Below are 7903 nucleotides of genomic sequence, written 5' to 3'. Positions count from 1 at the left end.
TTTTTTTTTTTTTTTTTTTTTTACTTTTGTAGAGATGGGTTCTCATTATGTTGCCCAGGCTGGTCTTGAACTCCCGACCTCAAGCATCCTCTCACCTCTGACTCCCGAGTAGCTCATTTTTTTAAAACTTTATAGAGAAGGCGTCTGACTATATTGTCCAGGCTGGTCAATGTGATCCACCAGCCTTGGGACCACAGGTGTGTGCCACCATGCCTGGTTTGACCCAATGTTTCCTGACCAGGACAGGACCGAGGCCAACTGTATTCGTTTCTGGTGGCTGCTATGACTGATGACCACAAACTGCGTGGCTTTAAGCAAGAGAAATGTTTTTCTCTCACAGTTTAGGAGGCCGGAAGTCCATAATGAAGGTGTCAGCAGGCTTGGGTCCTTCTTGGGGACTCTGATGGTGACACTGTTCTGGGCCTCTGTGCTTTCTGGTGGCTCCCAGTTGCATCGCCACAATGTCACCGTCTCTACTGTCACAAAGCCACCTTCCCTCTATGGCTGTGTCTTCATGACCTTCTCCTCTTTTTTTATTTCTTCATGTTTTAAGTTTCTTTGTAGAAACAAGAGTCTCAAAAAAAAAAAAAAAAAGAAAAAAAAAAGCCGGGCACGGTGGCTCAAGCCTGTAATCCCAGCACTTTGGGAGGCCGAGACGGGCGGATCACGAGGTCAGGAGATTGAGACCATCCTGGCTAACACGGTGAAACCCCGTCTCTACTAAAAATACAAAAAACTAGCCAGGCAAGGTGGCGGGCGCCTGTAGTCCCAGCTACTCAGGAGGCTGAGGCAGGAGAACGGCGTAAACCCGGGAGGCGGAGCTTGCAGTGAGCTGAGATCCGGCCACTGCACTCCAGCCTGGGCGACAGAGCGAGACTCCGTCTCAAAAAAAAAAAAAAAAAAAAGAGTCTCGCTCTGTTGCCCATGCTGGAGTGCTATGGTGGCATCGCAGCTCACTGCAGCTCTTGACGCCTGGGTTCAAGCCACCCTCCCACCTCCTGAGTAGCTGGGACTACAGGCATGCACTACCACGCCCAGCTAATTTTTTATTTTTGGTAGACATGGGGTCTTGCTGTGTTGCCCAGGCTGGTCTTGAACTCCTGGCCTCAAGCAATTATCTGGCCTCAGCCTTCCAAAGCATTGGGATTACAGGCATGAGCCACCACACTCAGCCTGAACTCAGATCCTGACTGTGCTATATCCTCCCAGTGACAACCCTTGTTGTCACTGTTCCCAACATGCTTGTCACCTCTACAAGCCTGTGAGGCTGTGTGAGCTTCCCAGGGTCCCTAGAATAAAAACTGGGTGGTTTACACCACAGAAACATAATTGGCCTCACGGTTCTGGAGGCTGGAGTTCGAGATCAAGGAGTGGGCAGGGCTGATTCCTCCTGAGGCCTCTCCTTAGCTTGTAGACGCTGTCTTCTCCCTGCGTCCTCACATGGTCATCCCTCTGTGCGTGTCTGTCCTAATCTCCTCTTCTTATAAGGACATCAGGCATATTGGATTAGGGCCCAACCTAATAACTTCATTTTAATTTAATCACCTCTTTTAAAGACCGTATTTCCAAATAACAGTCACACTCAGAGGAATTAGGGGTTAGAACTTCAACATATGAATTTGTGAGGGACATAATTCAGCCCACATCAGAGGCTCTTCACTTTATTGTTTTATTTTACTTTTTGAGACAGGATCTCATTTGTCACCCAGGCTGGGGTGCAGTGGTACAATCACAGCTCACTGTAGCTCCGATCTCCTGGGCTCAAGCGATCCTCCCACCTCAGCCTCCTGGGTAGCTGGGACGACAGGTGTGTGCCACCACACCCACCTAATTTTTTATTTTTTGGAGAGACAGGGTCTTACTATGTTGCCCAGGCTGGTCTCAAACTCCTGGCCTCAAGCGATCTTCCTTCCTTGGCCTTCAAAAGTGCTGTGATGACAGGCGTGACCCTCCCTTTTTTCTAGCACTCTCTGCCCCATGGCTGGCCCAGCAGACCTCAGTGAGTGTCCATTCAATGAATGAATGAAGTGATATCATCTCAGTAGGGTTTTCAAGGATGAATAGGAGTTTGCTAGGCAGAGAAGGCACAGAGGGCATTCCAGGCTTAAAGAACAGCCGAGGCCAAGGCCTGGAAGCCTCCGAGCGGGGCTGCCTGTCTCGCAGGTCACATGCCAGACCTGGGGCAGGGAAGAGAGCTGTAGCCCCCCTCAGTCAGCGCAGGCCAACCTGCTCCGCATGAGCCAGAGTCCAGCCAACCTCCACAGGGACCAGGGCCCCAGCGCCTCTGCTCACAGGAGCTAGCTCAGATGATTTTCAGTATCTCTTTTCCCCTTCACGCCTGAGTGGCTTGAGCGGTATTTATTTAACTTTCATTGTATCGGTGTTTTTGTTGAAAGCACAGGAATTATTCATGGCCGGTTTTGGTTCTCGTCTGGCAATAACCGCATCTTCGTATGCAAGGTACAAATTACCTGTCAGGCCAGTTCACCATCAGTCAGGGGCTGTGACCTAGCCCCAAGTCATCGAGGCTCAGCTGCTCTGGAAGATAGATCTGGCTGGAGGTGGCGGGGCCTGAATAGGTCTTTGTCCCCTCAAGTTGCCAGGAATAGGGAACATGGATGGGAAACAAGGGGATTGGCCCAGGAACAAATCCTCCCTCTGCGATCCTGCTCAGGCTGCCTGGCCACTCCGTACTCAGTCTTCTCATCTGTAAAATGGGCATTGGAGTGAGTGTCTGGCACGGCAAGCCATCCACATTGTCACCCACTGGTGTCACCTACTGCCTGGGTGAGCCTGGGCACATGGGTGCCCTCTGTCACCTCCAAGGAAAGGAGACAGAAGAGAAACTGAAAACAGAAGGGACACAGAAGGGCTTAGAGGACATGTCCTCAGCTAATCTGGCCCCCTGGGTTGTGGTGGCATGAGAACACAGCCCTAAAATTATTTGAAATTCCCCCTATTGAAAGATGGGGTCATCTGGGCACAGTGGTTCATGCCTGTAATCCAAGCACTTTGCCAGTCCAAGGCAGAGGGATCCCTTCAGCTCAGGAATTTGAGATCAGCCTGGGCAACATAGTAAGATCCCGTCTCTACAAAAAATAAAAAATGAGCCAGGTATGGTGGTGCATGTCTGTAGTCCTAGCTACTCAGGAGGCTGAAGTGGGAGGATCTCTTGAGCCCAGAGTTCGAGGCTGCAGTGAGCCATGATCGTGCCACTGCACTCCAGCCTAGGTGACAGAGAATGACACTATCTCAAAAAAAAAAAAGAAAAAGGTGTGGTCAGCGGGGTACAGTGGTTCACACCTGTAACCCCAGCATTCTTTGAGGCCAATGCAGGAGGATAGCTTAAGGCTAGGAGTTTGAGACCAGCCAGGACAACATAGCAAGACCTTGTCTCCACAAAAACAAACAAACAAAAAGAATTAGCTGGGTGTGCCAACTCACATCTGTAGTACATCTACTCGGGAGGCTAGGGCAGGAGGACCACTTGAGCCCAGGCACTGGAGGCTGCAGCAAGCTATGATTGCACCACTATACTCCGGCCTGGGCAACAGAGTGAGACTCTGTAAAAAAATTTAAAAATAGCTAAAACACAGGGTTTGGCAGAAAAAGATATCTGAGGCTATGCTTCATAAAACGCCAACAGGTGCAGGCCAGGCGCAGTGGCTCACGCCTATAATCCCAGCACTTTGGGAGGCTGAGGCGGGTAGATCACCTGAGGTCAGGAGTTCGAGACCAGCTTGACCAACATGGTAAAACCCTGTCTCTACTAAAAATACAAAAGTCAGCCAGGCCTGGTGGCGTGTGCCTGTAGTCCCAGCTACTCGGGAGGCTGAGACAGGAGAATTGCTTGAACCCAAGAGCTGGAGGTTGCAGTGCAGTGAGCCAAGATCATGCCACTGCACTCCAGCCTGGGCCACAGAGTGAGACTCTGTCAAAAACAAAAAGGCCGGGTGCAGTGGCTCACGCCTGTAATCCCAGCACTTTCGGAGGCCGAGGTGGGCAGATCACAAGGTCAGGAGATCGAGACCATCCTGGCTAACATGGTGAAACCTCGTCTCTACTAAAAATACAAAAAATTAGTGAGGTGTGGTGGCGGGCACCTGTAGTCCCAGCTACTCGGGAGCCTGAGGCAGGAGAATGGCGTGAACCCGGGAGGCAGAGCTTGCAGTGAGCTGAGATCACGCCACTGCACTCCAGCCTGGGTGACAGAGCGAGACTCTGTCTCAAAAAAAAAAAAAAAAAAACTCCCAACAGGTGCAAAACCCGGTCTCATACATTTTCCGGACCTGCCCATGTGGGAACCACAGCAATGAGACACTGGTCAATGTTAGTAAGTTCTCAGGTGGCTGGAGCCTGGGGTGGGGGTGGGGAACAAGGAGGGAACCTGATGTGTAGCCTCTGCCAATATCTGTGGTGTAAATTCTCCCAGCTTCAAGCTGCCAACTTGATGTCACTGAACTCAGACTTGGGAAGAGAAGTGTAGTCGCTCACTTATGTAGCATTTCCACCACAGATAACTATAGTACCAGGCTGCACTTGCTTTCACTGCATGAGTAACCCCAGGAGAAAACCACCCAGCTGAGCCCACCCTGACTTTCTGATCCGCAAAATTGTGAGCAAAATAAGGGGATGGTTCTAAACTGCTACATTTTGTAACAATTTGAAGCACTGCAGTAGTCACTAGTGGGGCTACTGAGTCCAGTGTGGGATAACACTTAAAGGGGTGGAGGGGCTGAGCCAGGCCAGAGCACCTTTCACCTTTGCCTGACTGGGAGAATCCATGCCAGTCTGATGTGCTTCAGCCCTGCCAACATCCTGAGAAAAAGCCAGTGACAAGGCTGAGAGCCCTCTGGAAGGGTCTCTCATGGGCTCAATGGCCGCTACTCCTAGGACAGAAAGCCCCCACAGGGCTTTAGCAGGAGCCAGGGGGATGTGTGGGCAAGTTGCCCACCTCCGTGCTATGCTGACTCCTGCCACACTAAATACCCGCCCAGCCCCGCACTGCCTCAGACACAGGGTGAAGAGGACAGGACAGGGTTGGCCAGGGGCCCTGGTTTAAAATAGCAGCCACCAGTCCTTTGTTTTGTCTGCAATGCAGCCCTGCCAGTCTAGCTCCTGCTTTGATGTTGGTATTTAAGCCTCTTCTGGGAACCTGAACCTTCCCCAAGCACATCAGAAACCCACACTCAGACACATACATACATGCACGCATGCACATGCATGCTCGCCTACTCCCCTGAGAAGCCAGAGGAGGTAGCCTGAGGCTCCAGAGCTGTCCCCACCTCTCCCCAGGTCCCCCTCCAGATCTGTTAGTATCCTGTGGCTGCCGTAACAAAGCTCCACTCACTGGGGGCTTCAAACAACAGAAATTAGGCTAGACACAGTGGCTTACAACTGTAGTCCCAGCTACTCAGGAGGCTGAGGCAGGAGGATGTCTTGAGCCCAGGAGGTCAAGGCTGCAGTGAGCTGTGATCACGCTACTGTACTCCAGCCTGAGTGACAGGAAGACCCTATCTCAAAAAAAAAAAAAGAAAAAAAATCAGAAATTTACTGTCTCCTGGAGGTCAGAAGTCTCAGATCAGGGTGTTGGCAGGGCCATGGCCCTCCCAAGTCTCTGGGTGGACTCTCTCCTTGTCTCCTCCTGGCTTCTCGTGGTGTCAGTCATCCTTAGCATTCCTCTGTTGTTTATCTTCTTTTTTAAAAATAGAGGCCAGGGCTAGTGGCTCACACCTGGAATCCCAGCACTTTGGGAGGCCGAGGCGGGCGGATCACTTGAGGACAGGAGTTCGAGACCAGCCTGGCCAACATGGCGAAACCCTGTCTCTACCAAAAATAAAAACTAGCTGGGCATGGTGGCGGGCGTCTGTAATCCCAGCTACTCAGGAAGCTGAAGCAGGAGAATTGCTTGAACCAGGAGGTCGTGGTTGCAGTGAGCCCAGATTACGCCACTGCACTCTAGCCTAGGCTACAGAACAAAACTCCATCTCAGAAAAATAAATAAATAAATAAAAATAGAGGGCCGGGCGTGGTGGCTCACGCCTGTAATCCCAGCACTTTGGGAGGCCAAGGCAGGCAGATCATCCAAGATCGGGAGTTTGAGACCAGCCTGACCAACATGGAGAAACCCTGTCTCTACTAAAAATACAAAATTAGCCGGGCGTGGTGGCACATGCCTATAATCCCAGCTACTCAGGAGGCTGAGGCAGGAGAATTGCTTGAACCCGGGAGACGGAGGTTGCGATGAGCTGAGATCGTGCCACTGCACTCCAGCCTGGGCAACAAGAGCAAAACTCCATCTCAAAAAAAAAAAAAAATAGAGGCCAGACACAGTAGCTCACACCTGTAATCCCAACACTTTGGGAGGCTGAGGCAGGAGGACTGCTTGAGCGCAGGAGTTAGAGACCAGCCTGGGCAACATAGCAAGACCTTGTCTCTACTAAAAATCAAAAAAATTAGCCATGTGTGCTCACTGTGTTGCCCAGGCTGGTCTTGAACTCCTGTCCTCAAGTGAGCCTCCTGCCTTGGCCTCCTAAAGTGCTGGGATTACAGGTGTGAGCCACCATGTCCAGCCTTGAGGACCTCCCTGTAGCCATCTTTGGCCAAGCCAGTGGTCCACAATGTCCCTGTGAAAGGGCTATAGAAAGGGGCCAGGGCATCGAGCCAGGTGGCCCAAGCTCCCATGAAGGCTCAACAAGGCCCCTGGGACTTGGTTTCCTCATCTGTGAAATGGGGTTGAAGATACCATGTCTCAGATGTGACATCCTTTGTAGGGATATGGGCCAGGCTGCCAAAATAAGATGGCTCAGGTTGGGAGGAGACAGTGGCCTTGCACCCAGGTCCCTGCCACTCATCTGCCCCTCCTTCCTTCCCTCTTTGCTTCCCCAAGTGGTCCCCACATGTCAGCTGAGGCTTGCTATATCAGCTCACCATGTTTTTAGCCTCTTAAATGCTCATTTTAGATGACTCTGCTGCCTGGCTCTCTCTTCCCTTCTTTCATCCCTCCCTCTTTCCCTCTCGGCTTATGCGGGAATTGGAGGACAGTAAGAATTTAAGAGGGTGGGCCAGGCACTGTGGCTCATGCCTGTAATCCTAGCACTTTGGGAGGCCGAGGTGGGAGGATCTCTTGAGTCCAGGAGTCCAAGACCAACCCGGGCTACAAAGCGAGACCCTATCTCTATAAAAAATTTAAAAATTAGTCGGGTGTGGTGGTGTATGTCTGTAGTCCCAGCTACCCCGGGGTGCTGAGGCAGGAGGATCACTGGAGCCCGGGTGGTGAAGGCTGCAGTGAGCTATGTTTGCACCACTATACTCCAGCCTAGGTGACAGAGCAAGACCCTATCCCAAAAAATAAAAATAAAAGCTATGATTGCAGTGGTGCAATCATAGCTCACTGCAGCCTCAACTTCCCAGTCTCAAGCCTTCCTCCCACTTCAGTCTCCCAAGTATCTGGGACTGCAGGCACCTATGACCATGCCCAGCTAATTTTTTTTTTTAATTTTTTGTAAAGATGGGGTCTCACTATGTTGGTCTCAAACTCCAGGCTGGTCTCAAACTCCAGGCTTCAAGCGATCCTCCCGCCTCAGCCTCCCAAAGTGCTGGGATTACAGGCATGAGCCATCATGCCTGGCCTCTTGAGAACTTGTCTCTAGGAAAAAAAAAAAACCCACACACACAAACACAAACAACTGCATCTGGCAGAGTAAGAGGGTGAGAGGCCAGGAATGGGATGTGGCCATCTCTGGCCCCCAGAGCCCCAGCCCTTAGTGTCTTGGGGGAACAAGGCAAGTCTGGCACAAGGGGCAGCAGCCAGCACGGACTGGGGTGGGCACTGCTGGTTCTGCCCTCATCCCCGATAGTGCCCTGGGCTCTGCACCTACACCCCAGGTTGCAAACAGCCCCC

Source organism: Mandrillus leucophaeus, unplaced genomic scaffold (assembly GCF_000951045.1).
Source record: "Mandrillus leucophaeus isolate KB7577 unplaced genomic scaffold, Mleu.le_1.0 Scaffold506, whole genome shotgun sequence".
Lineage (NCBI taxonomy): Eukaryota > Metazoa > Chordata > Mammalia > Primates > Cercopithecidae > Mandrillus > Mandrillus leucophaeus.
Note: the sequence above shows the minus strand (reverse complement) of the source record.